This window comes from Synchiropus splendidus, chromosome 19 (genome assembly GCF_027744825.2).
Source record: "Synchiropus splendidus isolate RoL2022-P1 chromosome 19, RoL_Sspl_1.0, whole genome shotgun sequence".
In the NCBI taxonomy this organism is placed as follows: domain Eukaryota; kingdom Metazoa; phylum Chordata; class Actinopteri; order Syngnathiformes; family Callionymidae; genus Synchiropus; species Synchiropus splendidus.
In genome coordinates this window covers 10,465,796-10,473,963 of record NC_071352.1, presented here as the reverse complement: position 1 = coordinate 10,473,963, position 8,168 = coordinate 10,465,796, and positions in this window count along the sequence as shown.

Sequence of the window (8,168 nt, the reverse complement as noted above, 5' to 3'; positions counted from 1 at the left end):
CCAACTGTGGTCTGTGCTGTGTGATCCATGTTGGACATGAGGCGGAGAAGAGTGTTGTGTTGGCCCAGATTATTGTGCGACTGACAGTAGTTTGGTTTCATAGTGTTGCAGTGGAGAGTCCACCTCCTAACCTGAGTGGAGACTGAGACTGAACTGAACACGAGTTCACACTGTGCACGAGTTTATTAGTCATACAGGCACATACTTTTCTTTTTTTCTTTTTTTTTTTTCCACAATAAATTGAAGTCAGATGCTTTCACTGGAACAAGACATGATTGAGTTTATTGAGTTTGGTTCGGTCTTGGTCTCAACTCCGCCACTCAAGGTCATGGACTTTTAATGCAGCACTATTGTTTTAGTCTAGTTTAATGTTATTCAATGGGGTTTCAATGAAAAGCTACATTTGTTTTATCACTTTCAAGAGCCACCAAGCAGATGAAGTGTCATGTTTGTGTATTATGCATCCATCCATCATCCACCTGGAGTTTTTTTTCCCCCTAGAAGAATAGACTGCTGAAGAGGAAGTACTTCAGCCAGGCTTTTTGAAAAGCCTGAAATGAATATGATACATCATTCACATTTTCATTATGGCAAGAATGGCATTTGACTTATATTAATGCGTTAAACTACGGTACTCAGCTTACTTCAATATGCAATATACGGTAATGTTTTCTTTAAATGTAGAAACTATAGTTTTGAATACTGATGTGCTAATTCTTGTAGTTGTTTTTTCGGCAAATTTTATCAAATGTAGTAGATCGAATGTACCTGTTTGGTTTAGTAGCACACATATAATACAAATATACATATAAACACTAGAATTGTCCGAGCGTCTATCGCTCTAATATAGACTTATAATTGCAGTTTAATATAATACTACATTTGAAACAAGTAAAATAATAGTACAATGATACAACCAATGGATGAGTAGAATATATAGTTGAACTGTAGGGGGCGTTGATGCTCCAAATATCACCACTATGCAACTTTCAATTTCAAGTCTTAGCTAACAATACTTGTAATTTTTCGTTGTTTCAACGTTGTTTTCCCCGAGTGAAGTGTATTATGCATGGAAGTGCAAAAATGAATTCAGGAATAAATGGGTAAACGTAGACTGATGTAAATATGTTTCAATGAAAACACACACATGGCACCCCTTAATTTATTCTTATTTCTGTCTGCATTTGTTCAAAGTTTGAAGTCTAATGTCCAGTTGTCAAGACAAGTGAGGTTCATACAACTGAAGCACACTCGTGCAACATCATGCTGAGAATGTTAAACGTCATACAACCATTCCATTTGATCAGCTTTGCACAGGTTTCTGATGGTATTTACTGCAGTTCCCTTGAGCAGGGCTGCAGATGGCAAGACGCCCAATCCCTGCTAATGCTGGATGAGACTCCAGACTGCAAACACAGACTAGACAACAGGATGCACCTCGCTCTGTTGAGTCTGCAGCTAACCGCAGGTTCAAACTACACATCCCAGCAGGAACTCACCCAGAATCAACACAGGCTCAACAGCCAACTGTGCAGGAATGCGGCTGTAGGATTGAAATAGTCTGAGAAGTTGTGGGGAGGTTTTTATCCTTCCTGTTTTCCTTCACCAAGCACCTGAAGGAGTTCACTCTACAGCACCAACTTGAGGCCCGGGGGCCTAATCTGGATCACTGTTTCATTTCATGTGGCCAGCAAGTGCTTTAAATGGTTCTCAAAATCCGAATCATACGTTGATAGTGTGGCATAGATGGCCGAACGTCACAGTATCTAGAGTGGGAGACTACTGAGTTGCTCTATGCTAAGATTAGCCTTCAGTAACTGTATAGGCAAAGCACATGCTATAAAGTTCTCATTGGTAGTAGTGTACTTCAGCTCACCTAACCTGAGACCGGGTTAGGTCTGGTCTCGACCTCATGTTGGATGGTCTCGACTGCAACACCACTCAATAGACCCTGGGTGGTGCTAACTCTTAAAAGCCTGTATTGGATTTCCAAACTTGTCTTGGTGATGCCCTGACTTCTGGTGAACTACTTTTCCATTGTGCCTGCAGCAGACTCTACAAGTCACTGTACCTGACCTGTCACTTACACCGACTCACATCTGAAGCATAGCCCCACAGGGCTAGCTGCTGACTGCCATCCCCACTGACAGCTGCCAGCATTATGGACTTGAATTCTCTGCCTCCACGCTGAGCCATCAGGAACAGGAGAAAAGATATTACACCTCTTGGCCCAGGCGCAGAGGGACTGCATTTAAAAGACAGAGGTGCTAAGGGTATCAGACTCGAGAGAAAGATGAAGAGTTTTAGATGCACAGCTGGTTGGTGTAGAGATTTATTACTAAAGAGTCTATTCCCCACTGTATTGGATTCTGCGGTTGCTGTGGTTAAACATTATCAATGTCTACCTTTATCTTCAATGAGGATTGTTATCTAAACTGAAATTCTGTGTAGCGTTTTCTACTATCTCTAAAAGGATGTTTTATTCTCAGAATCTTTGCGAGATGTGCTCAAGAGACAGCCGAACTTTATGGTGAGGATATTGGAAATAAACTGATGATCCAACTGTGGCTTTGAACGAGTACTGGCAGATCCAGTAGGTGGGACTGAAGTTAGGTTGGATCTTGAGCTGAGATGTTTCCCATGTGACCTGGAAGTGGTAAATTGAGGAGGATTCTTATCCTCCATTGTCATTCAAAAATCATTCAAGGTCCAAGCTCACCGAGTAGTCTCCTCTTCAAGTCATACAGAGACAGACTGTGGGAGGAAACCAGAGTTCTCCCACATTTGTCGGGAATTTCTGAGCTGAACTTCATGGGTTACAGTCCACATCGAAGTCTTGATCTATTATGAGTCTTTTGGGCCGCATGAAATGAAATAGCTGTCCAAAGTTGGCCCCCTGGCCTTGACTTTGATGCATATATCTCGGAGATACCATGCATTTTGTTCGGTGGTGGCAGCCTTAACTGTTACAACTAGTTTCACAAGAGACCTCTGATGTTACATAAATAGACAGGAGTGCTTCAGCAGGCTGTTTCTGATACTTTTACTAATACAGGGTTTCTATGTGTTGCAAATCTGAGGCGTAAACCGGCATCAGAATACATTGAGGTGCTGAAGAGGACATGGAGGGCACTACAGTGAAGCCGGTCTTGATCCCAGTCCTTCTGCCTTCAGTCCTCCCTGGAGACGCAGCGTCTCTTTTGAGCTGTGCTGAAGCTATGTGTGATGGAGATGATGGGGAAAGGTCAGCAGGTGCTCTCAGTGCAGGCAGGCTCTCACAATGAAGCCTCTCCTGCAGCGGCTCAGTGTCGAAATTGGCATTTCTAGTCTACGAGTCAAATGTGGGATGAACTGTCCATGGTGCTGAAACTCACTCAGGAAGAACACATTTAAATTCTTTCTCCGTTGCTGAAGTTTGTCCGATCTTTGAGCGGAACGACAACACAATAAGTCTCTGTCATCGACTCGGGGTCGGGCGTAGCTGATGGCATTTCTACTCCTCCACAGGTCACATTCTTTCAGCCTCTGAATGGATGTTACTGATTGCATCCCTTCAGCCGTGGAGGTGGAATTCAAGAGGAGACGATTATGTTTTTTAGACTTCCTTTATGTGTCATTGCACAAAGAAAACACAGCAGTGAGACCTTGGCAACGGAAGGTCATTGCTTGGCTTCAAAATCAAATAATAATAAAATACCAACAAAACTATTATTACTACTATTATTATGAACAAATAGTAGTAATAAGACTACTAAGTTATGGAAAACTTGCTAATAGTAAGTTTTCAATATTATGAAAAGCTTACTATTATTACTTACAAAGTAAGTGCAAGTAAGTAAAGGGCGAAACAGAAAACTGTACCAACAAACAAAAACAGAAACATCGTAGCAGCTGGGAAGGTTATTGCACAATAGGAGGTAGTTACATGTATATTATTCGTCCTTCAAACAAAGAGGCTAGGCACTGTTGTGGCATCATATGTGAGTCTCATATAGAATGGCATGGACCAACTTAGTCAAGCTTTCTTGAGCACAAACTGTCTTCCCAGTTTCATATCACCAGCTCTTTTTGCTGAGTCATACGGGACGGTGCACGAAGCTAAGGCTAAAATGTAATCTGAATAATCTTAGAAAAGAAAGGTGGGCTTCAACTGAATGAGAAACAAACATTGGATCTGATATTCGTCATGAATTATATCGAGATAGAATCCATTTATTTAAGATATAAAAGCAGAGTTCCCTTAAACCAAAACTCTCAGAGGATGAACCGGCGCGCCGTTGCCGAGGCAACAGCAGCAGCAACTGTCAAGGCTCTCTGTGACGCCAGCATGCATTTGCCTCAAACGTAAACGGTGACAAAAAAAGGTTTTTTTTCTAGGAAACAAATGACGGTGTTGGAAAGCCAGCAGGAACATGATACAACATGGCTATTACAGAGCGTCCCCAGACATTACATTACGTAAATCACGTCCACGCATCTGTATTTCTCCTTTTAATTGATCAGCTGTGTTCGTATCTAGATGGGCTGCTCGCCCACAGACGTATGTAAATATCACAGTCATCTATATTTGTGCAAATGAGGAGCTAGTTTGAGCTGTCATCACGTCCATCGTCTTCAAGTCAGCTTGTCACATTTGTTCCTCCAGGGAAGTGACGCTCACATGTCGTAGTTCACCGGTCCTTATAACGGCTTTTTCGATCAGCAAATCATTTGAATATTTGCTTTCCAGTGAACAGCAGTCGACAGATGAAGAAGTAATGAAAAAGTGAGAGCGCTGGAGGGAGAGGAATTCTGTCTCCATCAGAGACCAGGATGTAAACATGGTGGAACGCAGACCACCTTCACTCGCAGGGACACTCAGTGGCAACAGTCGCGTGGTTGGATCAGTCAGACTGTTTTGGAAAGTCAGCGGTAAAGGAATCCTTTTGAAGCTTTGACCAGAAACTGAAACCAATTCAGCCTCCAGCAGCCGCTATTCTTCAGACGTGAAGGGTTTATGAGGCTTCATGAAACAGTGTCATGATTTTCAGAGCTCAGTAGGTGATGCTCTTGGTATAAAAATGATGTTTTCACTGAAATATTTATCCGAAGACAAAGACTATACAGCAGACCACCTGGTGGTCTCTGGAAATTATTTCACATAAACACTTTTTTCAAACTAAAAACTAAAATCTCATTTCATTCATGATTTCACTATCATTATGTCAATCTTTTTTTTTTTTCATTTAAGTCCCTTTCATGTGTCCTCTGAGTGTGTCACACCAGAATCAGAATCAGAATTATGGTCAGTGGGGGTTCCACCAACTAGGAAAGTGCTTTGAAATAAAGTGCTGTAAATAAAATAAAATAAAATAAAATAAAATAAAATAAAATAACAAAGGCTGATCACAAATCAAAACAGTCTGATGGCCGAGGGAAAGAAGCTGTTCCTGTGACGGGAGGTTCTGGTCTGGATGGACCGTAGCCTCCTGCCAGAGGGAAGAGGAACAAACAGTCTATGTCCAGGGTGAGAAGGGTCGGCTCTGATCCCACCTGCACGTCTCTGGGTCCTGGAGGCATACAGGTCCTGAAGAGGTGGCAGGCTGCAACCGATCACCTTCTCAGCTGAACGTACGATGCGCTGCAGTCTGCTCTTGTCCCTGGAGGTGGCGCTGCTGTACTAGACGGTGATAGAGGAGGTGAGGATGGACTGCATGATGGCTGCGTAGAACTCCACCAGCAACTTTGTCGGCAGTCATAGTTTTTGTAGCTGCCTCTGCTGGGCCTTCCTGATGAGGGACATGATGGTTGGCTCCCATTTGAGCATTTGAGCAGGTTCAGTCCAGTCTAGAGAACCAAGTCAAGTCAAGTCCATGTTGTCTGTTTTGTTCTGAAGTCAGACATCCTTCCTCAGTGAAGAGCCTTTTGTTGTGACTTTTGTTTGGACTATTATTCCATTGTCCAGGCTCCTTTAGTTCTTTGTTTTGGATGAAACTGTATTGAACATCTGTCTTGTGTCTTGGACTTGGGTGAGCTTATTTTGATCACTGAAAAGCGATCACATTACGAAGCAAACAGAAAATGTGACCAGTTTTAAAGGTATTCACATGGCACTATTTTGTGCTCTGGCTCCTGTCCGTCCTGTATTCCTGTTTTTAGACCCTAGTAACAGCGGATCTGTGTTGGGATAGAGACAGAATGTCATCTTCCGAGCCGTGTCTGGTACGAAGCCACATCCTGAGGAGGAGGTGAGTCATCACCTCAACATCCTCTCTTCTTTGTTTATATGGCTGCTGCAGAGTCACTTTTTGCTTTCACTGTTTAACTTTGCTCAGCAGCAGGAGCATGAGAGCAGGTTCTTACCCAGAGTCTGGCTTAGTGGAGCCACTGTCCTCTTAACTAATCCTTTGATTGAAACTTATTGATAATGAAGTTCAGTTCAGAATATTTAGGGAGGAATGATATTCAGCCCAGACATGTGCGACGGTGAGAACTTTCATTTAAAGAAGTTTTTTTCAGAAGATTCACTTATTTTATTTTATCAGTGCGAAGAAAGGTTAATGGATTTCACCCGCAGTGTAACTGTCACTCGGCCCACCACTCACCAATGTTTTGTTTTCACCGCCCCCTCAACAGTAAAAGTCCCAGGAGGAAGCAATCTGCTCAGGTGTGCTCAGTAACAACATCAGTGAGTCCCGCGGCACGTTGCAGCAGCTATCATATGGCACTTAATAAAGCCACAGCGGGAAGATATCTATCTTTTTCTAATCTCTCCAGAGCAAATATAGAGCTGAGTGCTGGTTGATCCGAGTTTAAATAAGGATTATAGAGAGAGCATGTGCTGACAACGCTCTTAAAATGTTCGGTTTCACCACCTTCTAACTGAAAATGGCATTGTTGACATTTTCTTGAATGTTCGTCATTCTGTAAAATTGGAAAAAATAGCAGAAGGCTTTTCCCAACTGAGCCATAGAGTGGCAGGAACAGCACGCATCCAACGACTGCTTGGCAAAGAGCTTTCTATTTGGAGCTGTACTTTCCTCAGAAGTAGTGTCAAAATAAAAAAAAAAACACAGAGAAGAGCTTTGACAGATAGTGACAGTCTTCCATTTATGTGTGAGGGGCTCATTCACAAGCTTTATGACCCCCTTGTCACTAAAAAAAACGTGCAGTAATGTTCAGAAAAATGCACCATAGTCATTAAAATTTCAGATTCATTCAGCATAAAAACTCAAAAAATAAAATAAAATGAATAAATATAATCTGGGAACAAATAGGTTGGTTTTATTGATATCGCTGTCTTGTCTGGTGCAAGAGAGTTAAAATAGTTCTCTGTCTTGCACTTGGAAAAAATGTGGTGTGGTCTGAGAATAGTTCCCTGGATATAATAAAGGCCAGACCTCCAAATCAGGGCATGGGTTCGAGCCCCAGACTTGACCAAGACTCTTGTGTATTAACCTTCAAACAAGCTTTCACATAAGAGGACAATATATGTACCTGGAGGTGAGCAACAGGTGCAAGGGAATACTGGAGTAAAACAGCATGGGTTTGAATCCCTGACAGTCAAAGAGTTTTTTACAGTGTAGATGTAAAGATCAAGATGTTGCTCTCAGTTTGTCTGCATTGGTTCTTAATGGCTCCTCAGAAATGTTTGTTTGGATCAGGTAGAAAAAAATAGATGGGGTGGGTTCAAGTCCCTTCTGAAAAGAGCTATACTAAATGAATCCATTTTCCACTCTTAATCCTCAGATGGAGGATATTTCACGCATAAATACACAACAAGTAAAAGACTTTTCACCCCATGTGAACCACATAGGTTCAAATCCCAAGTTAAACTTCTCAGATCAATGTTGCCTGCAGCCAGTGATCGGCTGGTGAAGCTTCACGAAACAGTGTCCTCATTTTCAGAGCCAACAAGGTTCAGAAAAACCTCATCATTTTAAACCAAGATCTCCTGAAAATGAGGACACTGTTTCATGAAGCCTTGTCTGTCCATCACTATATAAAGTGAAGACATAATAAAGAAGACATAATAAAGTGAAGTGAAGGTAAAAAGGGAGGTAGATAAAGCTGATGCTTTTGGTTTGTCCTTTTTCAGTTGTCGGTTACTTAGTAGGCAGCTGTCTTTCTTGCGCAACAAAAAGTGAAAACAAACAAAAGTGTAATCTGAATAATCTTCGAAAAGAAAG